General features: G+C 39.4%; 1 long non-coding RNA gene across 1 annotated transcript in view; it reads left to right on the forward strand.

Annotated features, from left to right (window-relative positions):
• The first annotated feature begins 11407 nt into the window (after nucleotides 1–11407).
• Nucleotides 11408–19752, forward strand: part of LOC138143754 (uncharacterized) — a 20517-nt gene continuing 12172 nt past the window's right edge. The window contains exons 1-2 of the long non-coding RNA XR_011163790.1: nucleotides 11408–11570; nucleotides 16399–16506. This is a non-coding gene — a long non-coding RNA (uncharacterized lncRNA). The remainder of the gene's footprint in view (nucleotides 11571–16398; nucleotides 16507–19752) is intronic.

Raw genomic sequence — 19752 nt, forward strand, 5'->3', positions numbered from 1 at the left:
TTTTCCGGGTGTGGTGGGTGTGTTTTTTCTCTTCCCCTACTGTTATCTTTGTGGTAAGCACACTACGGTGGTTGAATACCCGGGAGAGGAAGCCCTGGAACTTCCTGTTGTCTTACTTTGCAAAGTATAATTCTGAAAAAAGGGAAGAAAAGAATAAAAAAGGGAAACTCCTCTGGTTTGGGGGAAGCTAGCTTCCACCCCCAGGATCTGTCAAAATTGCCTTGTGCCTGGAGAAGGGAGAGTGTTGGGAAATGGGCTATGTTCCTGAGCAAAATGGAAAATTTAATGAAATTTAGGACTGGAGTCCTAAAATACTCAAGCCAAAGGTGACCTTTAAAATTATTCTGATTTAAATTTTTATAGTACTCTGTAGTTTACCAAGCACTTTATTAGTCTTGCTTTTAGCAGGTCACATCCTTGCTCAAAATTTTCTAGTAATTCCCTGTTATCTACTAAATCAAGTCTAAACAACTTCACTTTCAAGATCTCTATAGATATCCTGGGCTCACCCTACTTATTAAGTTTTATTTCTCACTTTCTTTTAGTTGTTTCTGACTCTTCTTGAACCCATTTGGGGTTTTCTTGGTGAATATGCCAGAGTGGTTTGCCATTTCCTTCTCTAGCTCATTTTACAAATAAGGAAACTGAGGCAAATAGGGTTAAGTGACTTGTCTAAGGTCACACAGCTAGTAAGTGACTGAGGCCTGATTTGAATTCAAGTCTTCCTGACTCTAGGCCAAGTGCTCTTGCCCACTATGCCACCTACCTAGTTGCCCCAATTCATTTCTCACTACTTCCTAAATAAATCCTTCTCTCTAGTTTCTTCTTTACTCCCTCTTCCCCCAGCATATTAATCTTCACCTATCTGCCTGTGACCATGCTGTTTGAATAGCCTGGAATGCCCTTCGCCCTCATTTCTACCTATTCAAATCCAATTTTTTTTAAGTCAAAATCTCTTGTTTTCTGCTCAGACTATATGCTTTTCCAGGATTCCATAGAAAGGACAATCTCTGGTGTTTGTTTCTGTCCCCCTTAGAAAGTGGTGATGATAATGAATGAGGAGGAGGCAGAGGAAAAGAGACCCAAGATTTCAAACTGAACCAATGGACAAAGGTAATACTTCTGACTATTTTGGCTTCCTCCAGGCAAGATACACTAAGAATAAAACTATCGAGGAGAAAGCTATGACTAAATATATTAAAAAGACATTGGCCTCCTGAAAACAGAATTCGATGGGAAGACATAATACGTTTGGAATGTATCCTGACAAAAAACTCATATGCTGTTATCTAAACACAAGGCCTGACATCACAAAATATCTATAGAAAAAATGAACACTTTGGGGCAGTTAGGAGGCACAGTGGGCAAGAGCACAGACCTTAAAGTCAGGAGGACCTGAGTTCAAATGAGGCTTCAGATGTTTGTTAGTGGCGTGACCCTGGTTAAGTCACTTAACTCTGATTGCCTCAAAAAAAGGGGGGGGCTAACACTTCCTTGTCAAAAAGGAGGAAGAGAATTTTTTTAATTTAAAATTTTTTAAAAATTTCTTTTAATTTAAAAATTTGTTTTTTCAAAACAGTTCTTTCTCCTGTGACAAAGAAAAGCAATTAAGCAAAAAACATCAGATACAGATAAAGAATCTGTCAGTATACATAATCTTATCATTTCTACCTTCACATCTCTCAGATAAAGAGGAAGATGATTTATAGATTTTTATCAGAGAGCATCATAAATGACTCAGAAACCTACAGAAATGCTTTTGGAACGAGGAGTTCTCACTTCTCCAAACAATGATAAAGGCCAATAACAGGTTTCACATTACTGATACTTTACGCACTGGGTCAATGCAACTTCCCCACATGGAGATGCTGAGGACCCTGGTCCCAGCTGAGCCATAATGACATATAACTGGAGGTGTCTTGGAGAGACTGTGGAGAATTGTTAGTCATTCTGTAACTGGTTCCCACCTGCTAACCACTTAGTTTGTAGGAGCCCTTTTCCACTGGCTACGTAGCTGAAATTGGATATGTTTTCATAAAGGTTGAGGCAATGTAAGCCTTGCCCTTTACCTCATGCTCACCATAATTGAGCTCTTGGTGATGTGACTTCTTCACTCGCAGCACCTGAGAGACAATGCTGTAGGGGGAGAGGCCTTGGGGTCCTTTCCCCTCTGAATCCATATGGGCCTACGAAAAGGACTTTGGTCCTTGACTTCTGCATTTGTTCTTTTCTATACTAGGTGAAGTGACTGTATCTTCCAATATCACAAGTTTCAAAAGGTGGAGAGAATGAGTCATAGGAATTTGGAAGCTGGAGTGTAGGCCAGGTATTTCATCGAGCTCAGAATTGATTCCCCAAGGAGCAGGGAGTGACCAGGCCAACAGAAGCTGAGATGAGGACTTATCTGGCAGTCAGACCACATTTGGACATGAACTTGGTGGGATCAAGCTACAGGAACTGAACTAAGAGTAGATTCTCAAGGTGTTGGGGAGAAGTATTTGTCCATTTGTTCTTGCTATATATATACATATATATATATATATATATATATCTTTGAAGCAAATATCCTTTTGGAAGAGATGATTGGTGTTAAGTGATTAAATAGAACTGAAGGCTTGTCACTAACAATGGGGAGAATACAGTCAGTGGCAAATGGGGAGAATACAGTCAGTGGAGGCTCAAGCCAATGACACGAGAGAGGAGGGCACCTACACTGTCAAAAAGCTGACTGCTACAAGAGACAGAGCATCTTCTTAGAAATAGCAGCTGGTGCTGTTCTTCCCAGTTCTCTAGCCTCTGCTCTCTTGGCTGCATATGCCTATGTAGTTGCATCACTAGGTCAGAGATATGCACACTTTAATGTGGTTACAAATTGCTTTCCAGAATGACCCAACCAATTCTCAGCTCCAGCAGGGCATAGCATAGCCCCTAGCCTAACAAATTTCATTTTCCTCTTCTGTTCTCTGCCTATTTGATGAGAGTTAAGGTAGAACTTCAGAACTTTTGAAAGTTGTATTTTAAAATATTAACTCACCATGAAAGCTAAATACACTCTACTTAATACATTTGAATTAAATTCCTTCTGGGCAGTGGATAGAATGGTAGGCCTGAAGTAAGGAAGACTCGTTTTCCCAAGTTCAAGTCTGGCCTCAAGTCTGGCTATATGATCTTGGGCAAATCACTTTACCCTTTTTGCCTTAGTTTATTTATCTGTAAAATGATCTGGAGAAGGAAATGGCAAACCACTCCAGTATCTTTGTCAAGGAAACCCTAAATGGGGTCAGGAAGAGTCAGACACACCTCAAAAACAACTGAACAACAAAGTTTCTTCTGTTAAAGAAGGAAATTTTCTAAAATAATAGTTGAATTGGTAGTTTCAGCATATAATAAATAGTTCCACTTACAGGCAGAGACTTGGTCCATTATTTAATCTTAGTCCAAAAATTAATACATGAATGTCACCTAAAATCCTGAAGTAGACTATAGCAATCACACATGTCATTGGCCACCAAAGGCCACATACTGTCAATAAGTTAACTACTACAACTGATAGTGTATGTATTTAGAAATAGCTACTGGCATTATGTATCCTAGCTCTACCAAGAAACATGTCTGTGATGGGAAGGCTGCCCTATTTATGTCCTGCTAACCACTGAAGAACAAGAGAATGATGCCTTCCCATTTATATACATGCAGGTATTATCCTCACCACGACTATTTTCTCATTTCTGGTTGCCTTAGTGCACTGAGGTTAGCTGGTTTGGTAGTCCTGAGACTGGACTACTGTTCGAGAATACTTTCGCATAAAGATTATGGACCCCAGCTGACATCCTGCCTTCTAGTTATGAGTGCTTGGTCCCATTGCATGCAACAATCAGAAAATGACAACACCCAGACCTTGCTTCATATAGGTCTCACCTTAATGCTCCCCATCACAGTTCTATTTTTGATTCTGACTGATGGTACACCTGATAGAGGCCCAACAGGGCAGCAAACATGATGTTTTATTGGTGAGCTTCTGGAAGTCAAGAATCTGATCTCACCCAACCTGTCAATCAATTTTTCTAATTATGGCTCCAGATTGACATTAAAAGTGAAAATCTGATTTATCCTCCAGTAGGTTGCAGATAATTCCATTCACCTTTAGCTTTAATATTTTTGTACATACTGCAAAAGGCTCCATGAAAGCTGGATAATCCTAGTCTTAGGCATGCAAAAATTCCTTTTGCTTAGACCTCAGAATGTCAGTTTCTCAAACATTCTAGGGGAAGGGGCAGAGTGGATCCCTGACAACACATCTCTCTTCCATGTTAGATGTGTTACCATTTTCGTAGTTGAGGAGCAGGTGGAGAACAGCCCCAATATTTTGTTACCATGTGCATGAATTGCTGGTATATATCCAAAGTTAAATGAGGATTGTAAATTAATAGCTAGTTGCTTACCATTCCCCCTCCTCCTTCTTTTTCTGATATTCCTTCCTCCCCACTTTGTAATTCAGATTTGTTGGTCACACCAGCTTTCAAGGTAGAGCCTACTTTCCCTGTATTTCCTATGTTACAGGGATAGGCTTTAGAGTTGTCATATAAAGTCATCTAGCCTAATCCCCTGGCTTTGTACATGAAGAAATTGAGGCCATGGGAGGTTAAGATCACACAATATCACAAATAATAAATACCAGGGCCAGAATTTGAACTCAGACCTTCTACTTAAAAATCCAGAGCTCATTTCAAGATACCATGCTGCCTGCTGATTTTTTTTTCTGTTTTCCTTGTTTCAGGTAGGACTGTGCCTTTTCATATGCCTGGAATAGCCCTTGTTCTAACTACTACACATACTGATGGGTCACATCTTCCTCCTCCATCTTTCAAAAGATACTGCTCAAGTTGTAGCTATCAAGGCTTAGAGGCCCCAGGGGTTTTGCCCAGAGATTAGTGTAAACGGGGATTCCCCCCAGGAATACTTAGGGGATTTCCCTGACCACAGATTGGGTCTACCCATAAACCTTATTTAGGATTATTCTCCCACGCTTATATAGTCACAAAATGCTAGCTGATCTCCCTCTCTGGATCCCTTCTTTCCCTTGGTATTTTAAGTGAAGTAGAATCTCAGTGGACTTGTACTGTCTGTGGGCTAAGTTCCAATATGGGTGTCCTATACCAATTGACCTACTAATGATAGAACATAATAGCCTTCAACCAAATTTTAGAATACCCATTCTCAGTCATTTAGAAGGAAAATAGATTTCTCACCACACACCCCAAGACCCAATGTAATCTGGTCTAATGACATTCAGGTTCGATGTTAACTCAAAGCCCCAGGAATTAACTATTGGTTTAAATCTAACAGGAGGAGTTAAATAAGACAGATGGTCTGGAAATGGTTTTTGTTATGTTTTAATGAGCTTAAAAGAAGAAATAGAGAAGAAAAAGAGAATACTCTAGGGTAGAAAGGGGGAGAAATAAGGGGAGAATTCTTTTATCTCTTATAGCTGTACAAGTAGTTTATTCAAACAAAGAAGGGGTGGGGGAAGGCATTAACATTTGAACCTCACGTTGAACCAGTCGGAGTTTAGAATATACACACACTCACACACACACACACACACAGAGTTTGTTGTACCCTTACATTCAATTCAACTGGGGGATGAGGAAAAGGGATGGATGAAGAGAATAAGAGGGAGGGAATTTTCAGGGAGGGATTACTTATAAGCAAAACAAAACAGTTCAGAAGCAAGATTGTAAATAGAAGTTTGAAAAAAAGAAAGAAAGAAAAGGTAAGGAGCCTGTGATTGGGATCTGGGTGAGGGGAGGAGAAAAGAGTTAGGGGAACAGAAGTAAAATTGCAAAAGATACAGATCATGGTGGTGCTGAGCACACTCCTTTCCCATCATCTTTTTCTTTGTAAAGATGAGGTGAAAAGCAAAGAGAGTTAAAACTATTAATAGGTTGGAGGGGGAAAATGACCCCCTAAGAGTAAGGAAATCTCTTAACACATTTTCCCCTAAGGAATATATCTCATACATAGGCAGAATATTCAGTTATCTGGGAAGTATAATTTGGGAGGTACCCCTTTGTACACAAATAATCTCCCCCACCTGCATGCTCTAGTACTTGAACTTTCACCATTAGGGATTCATTCTTTGGCTTGATATTACCCTCTCCAGGCATCCTATTTAAAAAATGCAAATATATATGGGAAAGCCATAACCAGTAGCACTTTTTGTACTTTCAACCAAGGAAAATGGAATTTTAAGTTCTCAAATCCATTCTCATTCACCCCTTGTGCCTGAAAAGTTGCCTTATTAAAAGTAACCTTGAAGCTGTCTTTTCTTAGTCTTTCTAGACTAAGATGTGTAGATGTGTAGGTTGTCATTTGCCCTGTGATTCCACAGGGTTATGAGGAAGAGTTGGAACAGCGAGGCTTTTCACTTCTGTTTAAAACCATAGAGGAAAGTATGCACCAGAAATTGTTTTCATAAGCAATTAATTAAGCAACACACTTCATCAGAGAAAACTATTATCTCGACAAATCATCTTGGGTTCTGAGCAGCTATTTATCTACCCCGGCCACTTCATTTTCTAGATGAGGAAATATACCCAGAGAAATGGAGAATTTACACAAGATGATGCAGCTTCTTAATGGCAGACCCTGGACAAGAACCTCCATTTCCCAGCTCCCAAGGCTGGCATTCTCTTCACCACACCACATCGCTCTAATCTTCCCTGACTGATTCATCTCTATCTCTACTTCGAAAATCACCTATTTTCCCTGCCTTCCTCTATTACTAGTTCCTAATTCTGTTTTGTATCCTCTTCCCTTTAAACGATTACCAAGAATTCTCCCCAGTCTCTGTTTAACTTTCATTTTGTCCTTCTTATTCTTTTTCCCTTTGTATCATCAGAGAACCCTGACGTAAGTGTGCTTGAGAGAAAAGGGAAAGTTTCACAAGCTTTCTCATCACAGACTCACTGACCTGCCCTTTGGAATATTCTGTGGCAAAGACTTCAAGAAGCTTACAGAATAACCGAATGCACAAGACTCTTTCCAGGGATGTGTACAACACAGGCATGTAAATATAAACAGATGGGGAAAGCCGCTCAGCTAACTGCACAGCCCAGAGCTGTACTGCTTTGCCACAAAAAAGGGGAAGGCAATAAGCATTTGTTAAGATCTACTTCGTGGCGGGCATTGTGCTAAGCCTTTTATAAATATGATCTTATTTGATCTTCACAACAGCCTTATGGGGAGTGCTCTTATAAATATAATTCTTTTAATAAATTTTAATTAATTAATTAATTTTTAGTTTACAACATTCAGTTCCACAATCTCTTGAGTTCCAACTTTTCTTCCCCTCCCCCGCCCAAGGCAGCATGCAATAAAATATAGGTTCTACAAATATTTTTACATTAAAAATTAGTCAAGTTGTAACGAAGAATTATAACCAACAGAATGAACAATAAGAAAGAGGGAACAAAACACAAAAGAGAGAGAGCAAGTAGTTTGCTTCAATCTGCATTCAGACTCTGCAGTTCTTTCTCTGGATGTGGATATCCTTTCCATCATGAGTCTTTTGGAGTTGTCTTCTAACCTTGCATTACTGAGAGGAGCCCAGTCTATCAAAGTTAGTCGTCATAGATACGATGTGTCTGTAATTGTGTACAAAGTTCTCCTGGTTCTGCTCTCCTCACTCAGCATCAGTTTATATAAGTCTCTCCAGGTTATTATGAAGTCCCTCTGCTCCTCATTTCTTAGAGCAGAATAGTATTTTATTACATTCATATACCACAACTTGTTTAGCCATTCCCCAATTGATGGGCATTCCCTTGATTTCCAATGTAATTATAATTCTTACAGTTGGGGAAATTGAGGCAGATGGAGGTTTGGGGATTTGCTCAGGATCACCCAGCTAATGAGTGTCCGAGGTTACATTTGAACTCAGGTCTTCCTGATTCCCACCCCAGCAAGCACTCTATCCACTGTACCACCTCACTGCCAAAGAGGCCCTACCTGCCTCTTGTCCTCCCTCTTGTCAAGGCATTTATTGTATAGCCATAGTATAAGGGCCAGTTTATGGAAAACCAGTCTAGAGAGCTGAGCTATTTATACTCTTATAAGCAACCTTGGAGTTGGAGGGAGACTGGTACCCTTGTTTAAGGCCATTGGCAGGGTTGCTGCCTTCCTGACCCCATAGTTGAATTGCTCTGTTTCTTCATGAGCATCCTTCCCCACCAAGACACTTCCTCTACCCTTTCCTATCCAGGGAAAAGTCAAATATTCTGATCTTCATACATGTATCTGGGGGAAGAGCATGGACAATTTTCCTGTAATTGGCATGCAGTGAAATTGCCAATGAAGGTCACTGGTCTTGTCAAGAGAGACCTGGATCCAAATCCCTCTTCCAACATTTACTGACTGTGGAACCATGAGCAAGGCTTAGCCTCAGTTTCCTCATTCGCAAAAGGGATATAAGAATTCTTGCAGTATCTACCTCACTTGGCTGCTGTGAGGAACAAAAGAGATGACAGATATAAAGTGCTTTCTAAACATTACTGTCCTATGTAAATGTCAACTGTTATCACCATCTACCATTGCTATTGTTGCTTGAATACCTCCTCTAGAGATGGTCATTCTTTGTGATTAAAAGTATATGATACCCCATGCTTTAGTGGTCAAGAGAGATAATATTTGTAAAGCCTGGCACATAGTAGGACCTTAATAAATTCTTGTTGATTGATTGGCTTGCCTAGTATTCCTCATATAGCTTGAAAGAGTCTAGGGGAAGAATCAAATCCAGGCTTCCTAACTTGGGGTCCACTTCTCCATTAATTATGCCCAATTACATCTTAATTAAGGCACCTCCCTGCCATGAACTAAGGCAGAAGCTTGAATTAAAAGTGATATTGACCAGGAACTGAGTTGTATAAGTAAGATCCCTTGGATTGAAATTAGGCTGTTGGTCAGAGCTTTTCTCTGGGTTAGCCTAACTGAAGGATTTAGGTTCTGCAGTAGAATCTTGGGAAGAATTGAATCTTTACTACTATGAACTAAATGCATCATCCTGAGCTCCAATCAAGATACCAGGGTTGTAACATCCAATTCATCAATGCTCAAAAAGCTATTTTCAAGACTATGTTGATCATTGCTAAAACTTCCCAGCCTGAGTGATTCCCTCCACTGTAATATCATAGGAACAGTTTCCTGTTATGTTGTAGTGGAAAGTGCTCAGAATTTAGAATTAGAGAACCTAAGTTAAAATCCTAGCTATTGGCATTTATTGCCTGCATGACCTCAGGCAAGTTATTTTCCCTGGAGTAGACTCACTTTCTTCATCAGTAAAAATAAGATGTTGTACTGAATGTACCTTCAAGCTCTAAATCCTGTGAGCCTATGAACTTTCCTCCTAAGGGAGTTCTCTGTACCTACTGTCCCTTGAGTATAGGATGAAAAACAATAGCAGACCTAAGGCAGCAATAATGTACCACAATCAAGGTGAAAACAACATGGTCATTTGTACCATAAGCAAATCAACTACTTCCTACTATACCTACAATTCTTCACTCAGCCCAACAGACCTTCTAGTGTTTCCTGGGGGGAAGGCATGGAAGTTATGGAGAGCCTGGAGAAAGAAAGGTAGAATCCCTTGAACTCATTTCAAGATCTCCCAACAACTGCCTTCCACAATCTCTGACTCAAGTATGCTTGAAATAAAGGAGAAGGTATTGTCAAGGATGCAGGGATGACTTTGTTAAAGTCATTGCTCTCTGGCCCTTTGGTGTAGTCCAGGGGTGGGGAACCCGTGACCTTAAGGCCACATGTAACCTACTGAATCCAAATTTTACAGAACAAATCCTTTTATTAACATATTTTAATTAGTCTTTTATATTCATATTTTATTTTTAAAATGAACATATTTGATATACCAAAGAATAAAATAAGTTTCAACAATATAATCCTCCCAGATTGACCAGCACAATTAGAACATTAGTAAACCCATAAGGGTTAAATTGACAGTTGCTATACTCATTATTTAGTTCTAACTTCTTCCATCCGACTGGCACCACTACTGCATGAGGCTGGTTGGCAAGAATTTATGGGGGTTGGCTATGCCACTCTGTTATCAGCTTTTGACAATGGTGCACTGTGTTTCTGTTTGAAGTGGAATTTGTCAATAGTTGCACAGCTCAACAGTATTATTTAATTCTGTCTGCTTAACAGCTCATCATATCAAAGAAGACCAAGAGAATGCTGAAAGAAGAAAACAGATTGTTTAATGAGGATTGGGAATTATAGTATTATCTCATTTCTGCTAGAGGTAAGATGATTTGCTTGCTTTGTGATACTGTAGTTTCAACATTAAAGAAATTCAATGTTCATCAGCATTATAACATTCCTAAGGACCACAAATATTTTAAATTAGAGGGAGAGGTACAAAAGGTTATATTTCAGAAATTAAAAGATGGAAAGCAAAAGCAAAGACCATTCTTTCAAGCAGCAATAAGACCTGGAAATAATGCCACTGACATAATTTATAAAGTAGCTTACACACTCAGGATGTAGAAATTGTGAAAGAATGCATTGTCGACATTGTAGGATGCTTAGACTTTGATAATTTTCAAAGTATGTGATGCCTGACTTTGACAGACTTAGCTCTTCTTAACAATGCAAGGTTCTAAGACAACTCGAAAAGACTCATGATAGAAAATGCTATCTACATCCAGAGGAAGAAATTTGGAGTCTGAAACAGATGGAAGTATACTCTTAAAAAAAATTTTTTTTAAAGCAATTGGGGTTAAGAAACTTGCCCAAGGTTACATGGCCAGTGTTTGTGTGTGTGTGTGTGTGTGTGTGTGTGTGTGTGTGTGTGTGTGTGTGGGTGTTAAGTATCTGAGGCTGGAACTGATCCGGGGTCCTCCGACTCCGGGGCTGGTGCTCTAACTCACTGCGCCACCTAGCCGCACCTGGAAGTATACTATTTGCTCTCCTTTTCTTTTGTTGTTTTGTTTTGTTTCTTCTTTCTCATGGTTCCTCCCATTAGTTCTAATCCTTCTTTACATAATGACTAATGTGAAAATATGTTTAAAATGAATGTACAAGTAGAGCCTATATCAGATTGCACGCTGTCTTGGGGAAGGGGAGAAAGGAAGGGGAGAAAATTTAAAACTCAAAATCTTATGGAAGTTGAAAACAAAAAATAAACAAATTAATTATATATTAAAAACATAAAGAACAAATTAAGAGCTAAAAGAAAAAGAATTACAGATGGAATTGATTGAACTCTCTCAGTAGACGACATTTTAAAGTTGTTGATGCTAAGAAAGATACAATTGAAATATGGAAAGATGCGGTAAAATACCCAGGCCTTCAGCAACACACCTGAAAAAAACTTTCTTGCTTTTCAGCCACTTATTGCTGTGAATCTACATTCCCCTACCTAACTCAAATCAAGACAAATCAAGTCACAAATGACTGATAATTATCTAGAGGATCAACTGAAACTGCAGACCTCTATGCTGCAACCAAATATTCGAATGCTTTCCAATAAAAAGCAGGCACAACAAATTCATTAAAAGGTTAGTTAACTTTAGGGGGACAGAGCCAAAATGGTGGAGTAAAAGCAGGGACTTGCTTGAGCTCTCCTCTTGTAATTTTAATGGGATATAAGATCTTCCCTGCCCATTAATAGGCCTCAGAGGGACCCCATTAAGGGAAGCTTGCTTAGGGGAGGCTTGCTTGTAGGAAGACTTTCACACCTTTTGTTAATTTCTAATTAAGCACTGAGTCAGGAGGGTTGTGATGCCTTCTGGCTCTGAGAAGTGTATATATACTCTGAGCTGGTATTTTGCTTTGGGGGCTTGCTTATGAGAAGGTTCTTGTGATTTCCTGGTCGAGATTATGAGTGGCCATATGTTCAGAACTCCCTGATTACTCAGATGTAAAGGCTCTCTTGATCCAGGGATGTATGTAAAGCTTACAGCAATATTGCTTTGATTCAGGTAGCCAGAACCCCATCTATTGGTCTTTATTTCTCTGCTTGTATTTCTTCTGTTTGTATTTTTTTTTGGAGGGGAGAAGGCAAGGCAATTGGGGTTAAGTGACTTGCCCAAGGTCACACAGCTAGTATGTGTCAAGTGTCTGAGGCTGAATTTGAACTCAGGTCCTCCTGACTCCAGGTGGGCTGGTGCTTTATTCCCTGCTTCACCTAGCTGTCCCTCTGTTTTCTCTGAAGTTCAGGGTGCTGAATTTTCTCCTGAACTAGTGAATGGAATTAAAAAATTGTTGATCCCTTAAACAGCCTTCTTTCCTAGGAAAGCAGGTCAAAGAACCTGTGTTAGCAACCACTCTTGGTACTCCAGTGTGGTTGCTGCTATACCTACAAACCACTCTAAATATCTGTAAAAAATGACTCTAAACATATTCTAGAGCAACAGAGCCCACAAAAAGGCAGAGTGAAACAAATTTCCAACCTGAAGACAACCTGAACAGTTGACAGGAAAGATCTGTTGCACTGGGCTGGGAGAGGAGTGCAGTCCAGTGTGGGCTATGCTGGCACAGACTAGCCCAACAAACCTGGAGCAGACTTCAGGGCATTGAATCACTGGTAGCTGAGGCAATTTCCAGACTTTTCAACCCACAAATGCCAAAGACAACTTAGAAGGTCAGTGGGAAAGGCCTGTCAGATCTGGGTGAGAGAGGAGTGCAGACTAGCTCCAGCTCCAGTACAGTCCCAGGGTGGTAGCAATGGTGGTAGTGGCAGTAGCAGCAGCTGTGGCAGTGACTGTATCCAGAGCTCTCAGCCTATAGATGGTAAAGGAATCAAACAACTGCTCAGAAGCAGATTACAGGGATCTCTCTGCTGGCACTGAGGCAGGATTCTGTTGCTTTGCCTATACGTGGATCTGGGTCACAGTCCTGGGTGGCAGTCTGTAGGGCCAATGCAATATTCACAATGCTGATGTCGACTGTAAATATGCTGGTATAGTTCTCAACTGCAAAATATAACAGACTCTCCACATAGAAGACAGAAGCAAAACATTTATTGAGACACCAGAAAACCAAATCCCAACACCAGGAAATTGAATCCATCATAGCAACATAGAAGTTAATACACCAGAACACAGCAGAGAGGTATGCCATCCTTTAACCTTCCCACAAATCAACATTCACTAGCTTAGCTGTCACAGCATGGGCAAACACTTATAAGCCTAGCTGTCTCCCTGGGTATATCCTTTCTCTCCCACTGTCTAGTTGCTCTGATTCCCAGCTTCTTATGGGCTCTGTTCCACTCTACAGCAAACTCTTCCCACCACAGGCTTCATGTGATTACATTCAACCTATTAGGGGGCAGGGAAGATCTTTGAAGCAGGGAAGGTCTTCAAATTCCCTTAGGCTTATTAAGGGGCAGGGAAGATCTTCAAATTCCCATTACCATTATATAATCTTGGGATGCAGAGGAGCACTGACATAGCAGAGCTTGTGGCAGCAGTGGAGAGGGAATCCTCCTCACTCTTCTAGGGCAGAAAAGAATGTTTATGGTTACTGACTGACCAGAGCACAGGCCAGGATAGGAGTAGACATCTCTCCTTAGATCATACCACCTTGGAAGACCTGAAAACTTATAGGTCCCTAGAAGTATCTCTGAAAACAACTGCATAAACCCCTGAAGTTTGGGACAGTATACTCTCCACACTGGAAGCAGAGCCCTACCTTAATAAAGAGTTAAAAAGGCAAGTAATTGACTGGGAAAAGGAGCAAGCAGTGGAAAAAATTTCAGACTACATAATCTTATTTTGGTGACAAGTAAGATCAAAACATACAATCAGAAGAAGACAGTAAAGTCAAAGCTCTTAAATTCAAAGCCTCCAAGAAAAATATGAATTGGTCTCAGGACATGGAAGAGCTCAAAAAGGATTTTGAAAATCAAGTAAGAGAAGTAGAGGAAAAATTGGGAAGAGAAATGAGAGTGATGCAAGAAAATTGTGAAAAATTAGTCAGAAACTTGCTAAAGGAGACCTGAAAAAATATTGAAGAAAGCAACACCTTAAAAAAATATACTAACCCAAATGGCAAAAGAGGTCCAAAAAGTCAGTGTGGAGAAGAATGCCTTAAAAAGCAGTATTGGCCAAATGGACAAAGAATTCCAAAAGCTAAGTGAAGAAAATAATTCCTTAAAAATTAGAATGGAGCAAATAGAAGCAAAATGATTTCTCATAGAGAAATCAAGAAATTATAAAATAAAACCAAAAGAATGAAAGAAGACAGTGTGAAATATCTCATTGGAAAAACAACTGACCTGGAAAATAGATCTAGGAGAGATAATTTAAAAATTATTGGGTGACTTGAAAGCCATGATCAAAAAAATAGCCTAGACATCATCTTTCAAGAAGTTATCAAGGAAAGTTGCCCTGATATTCTAGAACCAGAGGGTAAATAGAAATGGAAAATCTAATAGAAATGGAAATGGAAAGAATAGAAATGGAAATGGAAACAACCTACCAAACACTTTCTGAAAGAAATCCCAAAAGAAAAACTGCTAGGAATATTATAGCCAAATTCCAGAGTTCCCAGGTCAAAATGAAAATATTTCAAGCAGTCAAAAAGAAACAATTCAAGAATTGTGAAAATACAATCAGGATAACACAAGATTTAGCAGCTTCTACATTAAGGGATAGGGAGAGCTTGGAATATGATATTCCAGAGGTCAAAGGAGCTAGGATTAAAACCAATAATTACCTACCTAGCAAAACTGAGTATAATTTATGAGAGAGAAAAATTGACATTCAAAGACATAGAGGAATTTAATGTATTCTTGAGAAGCCAGAGCTAAATAGAAAAATTGACTTTGAAACACAAGACTCAAGAGAAGCATGAAAAGATAAACAGGAAAGAGAAATCACAAGGCACTTAATAAAGTTGAACTGTTTATATTCCAACATGGAAAGATATTTGTAACTCATGAGACCTTTCTCAGTATTAGGGTAGTTGGAGGGAATATATACATACATATGTACAGAGGTGGGGGGGAGGTTCAGGGTGAGTTGAATATGAAAGGATGGTATCTAAAAAATAAAATTAAGGGTTGTGAGAGAAATGTACTGGGAGAAGAAGAAAGGGAGAGGTAGAATGGGGTAAAATATCTCTCATAAAAGAGAGCTTTTACAGTGGAGGTGAAGAGGGGGGAGGTGAGAGGTAATGAGTGAACCTTACTCTCATCAGATTTGACTCAAGGAGGGAATAACATACACACACTCAATTGGATATGGAAATCTATCTTACCCTACAGGAAAGTAGAGGAGAAGGGGATGAAGGAGGGTAATAGAAGGGAGTGCAGATTGGGGGAGGGGGCAATCAGAAGCAAATACTTTTGGGGAGGGACAGGGTCAAAGGAGAGAATATAATGAATGGGGGCAGGACAGGATGGAGGGAAATATAGTTAGTCTTTCATAACATGACTATTATGGAAGTGTTTTACATGACTACACAAGTATAACCTATATCAAATTGCTTGCTCTCTCAATGAGAATGAGTGGGGAGGGAGGAAGGGAGTGAATTTGGAACTCAAAGTTTAAAAAAAATAAATGTTAAAAATTGTTTTTACATGTAACTAGGAAATAAGATACACAGGCAATTGGATATAGAAATTTAGCTTACCCTACAGGAAAACAGAAGGGGAAAGCGGTAAGAGGTGGGGTGATAGAAGGGAGGGCAGATTGGGGGAAGGGGTAATCAGAATGCAGGCTGTCTTTGGGTAGAAGGAGGGGAGAGATGGGGAGAAAATTTGGAACTAAAAATCTTGTGGAATTGAATGTTGAAAACTAAAATAAATAAATAAATTGAAATGTGGAAAGATAAAATGAAAAAAAGGATAGTTAACTTTAAAATTAACAAATAGTTTTCATTTTTGGAAATTAAGTGCATAGTAGTTAGATTTTTACAAAATGATATACATTTTAAAGTAGATCTAATTGAAGTTTCTTGACTGTGACCTTATTTGATTACAATTAAATATTAATTGTGGCCTTCCAACATGAAAAGATCCCCTGTCCCTGGTGTGGTCTATATTTAAGACCTCAGGAAGTTTACAACACAGCCTAACTCTACAGTAGTATGATTTGACAAAATCTACTCTAATTCTTACTTACCTGCTATTTCCACTCAGGCAAGCAGGAAAGAGGACTGAGGTGACACCTTTTAGGAGCACCATCATATTCTAGGTAAAGCCACAAAACTCTAGGAACCACTACTTCCCTTACTTTTTTAATTATTATTTTTCCTTATTGATACATTTTTGTGTCAGCATAAGATACTTTCTAATAAACACCCAGACACCACTATGTAGTCTATTTCCTAAAGACAATTAAAAAAAATTACCTAATAGTGTGATCTTAACTGACAATACAGATCACACTCCATTTTTGAAGTCTGATAAAACCTTATTTTCATCTGGATTGGAGAGGAGACAGCATGTACATCTGGAAGACTGTAGAAATATTCTGAACGTGTAGAGAGGTAAGAAAACTGGGGGACAGGATGGTGGAGGGAATTTTGGAGGAGTGTGTGGATTGAGTTTGGGGGGTTGGGGGTGGAGATGGGGGAACTCTTGGAAGGATAGGTAAAGTGGGGCATGGGAGGGTTGAGGGAGAAGATAAAGTAACAAGGATAGTGTAAAAAGAGAGATTGAGAAAGAAAATAAGTAAAAATAAGATGGGGAAAAATTCACAAATAGTAATTATAACTTTGAATGTGAATGGGATGTTTATAGCAACTCTATTTGGGGTGGCAAACAATTGTAAACTGCAGAGATTTCTGTCAACTGGGGAATGGCTGAACAAGTTGTGCTGTATGGTTGTGATGGAATACCACTGTGCTATAAGAAATGACGAGCTCAATGATCTTAGAAAAATGTGGAAAGACATGCAGGGGATGATGAAGAGTGAAGCGAGCAGAATCAAGAAAACATTGTATACAGTGACAGCAACATTGTTGTAAGAAAAGCTTTGAGCAATTATGTAATTTTGACTATTATAAATGCCCAAATTAACTATAAAGGAGATATGAAGAAAGAGAAGTATGCGCAGAATAATTTTACCTATATATACTTGTTTGTGTCTAATGGTAGCCATCTCTAGGGTGGGGGTGAGGAGGAAAGAAAAAATGAAAAACAAAAGAAATTTACTTGGTAACTTTATTATATATTTAAAAGAATAGCAAGTTGTACATAACAGATTTGTAGTTTCATATGTAATCATCGTATTAATTATATTTTGTTATGGAAATGGTTGTTTTGTTCCATAAATTAAAAAAAAAAGAAGTTTGGTTATTAACAGAAAGGCTGTGTGCCTTAACTCTGATAGTCTGGTACCAAAATTGTTCATTGTATTTGACCCAGATGGCATTGCCTCTTCATGTTATCCATATTTAGGATGTCTAGTGCTTGTTGTTATTGGGTCTGTTGTCCTTTGGGATTTACTTTCTTTCATTTTGCATTTCTTCACATACATATTCCCATATTTCTCTGAAGAAAGGCACTAGTTCTGGTATTATTCCATTCTATTCATATACCATGGCTTTTTCAGTCTTTTGCTGACATTTCTATTTTGAGCACTGGCAGTATGATGAGCTACCTGTGGCCCCCATGTTCTTCTCTTTCTATATCTGTGACTGTCTCCATTTCTGTCTGTTTCTCTGTCTCTGTCTCTCAAGGACTGAAGCATCTTTTGGCTTCTGTGGCCCCCTTTTTTCATTGGTGTGCTCCTCCAGAACCCCCATTTTGAGGAGAGATTTAAGACAGCCATCCTTTATTCCTTGCCTGGCTCTGCTTCTGACTCTCTAGACTTCACCACCATGCTCTCACACAGATAACTTCTCCCACTATTCAGCTCCTTTTATATGGTATCTTCCCCATTAGAAGGTGAGCTTCCTGAGGGTAGGGACTGTCTTTCTGCTTGTATTAGTATTCCCAGCACTCAGCACAGCAACTGGCACATAGTAAGTGCTTTATGAAGCACTTACTTAACTTGTCTTTATCATGCAACAAGTACATAAGAGAAACAGAAAGTCCTAGGTGAGGTCAGAGAGAAACAGACACCTTCTTCACCATTACTGAAAAAAAGAGGCTTCTCTTCTCCATAGAATATCTGCTTTACATTGACACTGGAAGTGAAAAAGCAGATATGGGAAAAAGGACAGGCACTGCTCACTCATTTCACCTCCTAGGGAAACATCTGAAATAAGTCTTTCCAGAGCACTTTCTGATTCTCCTCTCCTCTCCCTTCCCTTCTCCCCACTGTTCTCCGCTCTCCCCCTTCCCCTCCCCTCCCCCTTCCCTCCTCTCCCCTCCTCTTCTGTCCTCCTTCCTCCCCCCTCTGCCTTCTCCTTTTCCTCCTTCCTCTTCTTCTTCCCTCACCATACATATGTTTTGGGGTTTGGGGACTATATTTTTTAAAATTAATTAATATTCTCAAAAAGCTGCAACAATTTTCTTTGGTCCTGTGCAGTTTTCATTTATGACTTCTTTTTTTCTTAAAATGGTATGTTTATTTTTAGTTTACAACATTCATTTCCACAAGATTTTGAGGTACAAATTTTCTCCCCGTCTTTCCCCTACCCCCACCCTAAAACAGCAATCCCACTGAATACACCCTCCCCCAATCTGCTCTCTCCTATATCTTCCCCCTACCCCCCTCCGACTTTCTGGTAGGGCAAGATGGATCTCCATACTCTGGTGCTTGTATAATTTTATTTTCCAGTTGCATGTAAAATAATAATAATAATAATAATTTTTAAACATTTGATTTTAAAACTTTGAATTCCAGATTCTTTCCCTTTTTCCCTCATCACCCACCCTTACTGGGAAGATAAGCAATTCAATATAGGTTGTACATGTGTAGTTATGCAAAACATTTCCATATTGTGAAAGACTGACTATATTTCCCTTCATCCTATCCACCCTCACTTGTTCTATTTTCTACTTTGACCCTGTTCCTTTTCAAAAGTGTGTTTCTAACTCCCCTCCCCCCAATCTGCTCTCCCTTCTATCATCCCCCCTCTTATCCCCTTCCCCCCTACTTTCCTGTAGGGTAAGATACCCAATTTAGTGTGTATTTTATTCCCTCCTGTAATGTAATGCCAAGGAAAGGCAACTTCCCAAGGTTCAGAATACCAGCATAGGTGCTCTCCATTTTATTCAGTGACAAACCAAGAACAGAGAAGGTCAAAACATGACATCATTCAAAATACAGCATTTACTAAGTGTGATTAAATAATCTCCAAGTACTACCCCACCCCAGGACCTTCCAATCATTCAATCAATTACAAAGTCACTGTTCTAAATACTTCTCCACCCCTAGGCTATACCTTCATTTAGTCCACCACAAAGCCCCTCTTCTCAAATGGAGATTAGTTTCCAAACATAAGGTCAAAAGTTCCCCACCCCTGGATCACAATTGAATCTACCCCAGAGTTACATCAAGTTTAAACACAGCACTTAATACCCAAATGGAGGTCTTTTCTTCATCTTGACAGGAGGCAAGTTCTCAGCAATCTTAGTTCCTGGGGAGACAAGGCTTAGCAAGGCCATAAGATACATTGCCAGTCCCTTCATGAATTCATCCTCTGTCTGTAGAACAGTCCTAGAACCCCTGAACACATTAGCAAAGCCCTCTCCCAGGATTTCTGTAAACATACAACAAGAAAATCCTTCTTCAGAGCTTCTGAACCAACAGAAAGGCTCCCAGACCCCTGCAACAACAGCAC

Source organism: Petaurus breviceps, unplaced genomic scaffold (genome assembly GCF_028583685.1).
Source record: "Petaurus breviceps papuanus isolate PSGF00001 unplaced genomic scaffold, PetGlider_PUasm1.0 90654, whole genome shotgun sequence".
NCBI classification, from domain to species: domain Eukaryota; kingdom Metazoa; phylum Chordata; class Mammalia; order Diprotodontia; family Petauridae; genus Petaurus; species Petaurus breviceps.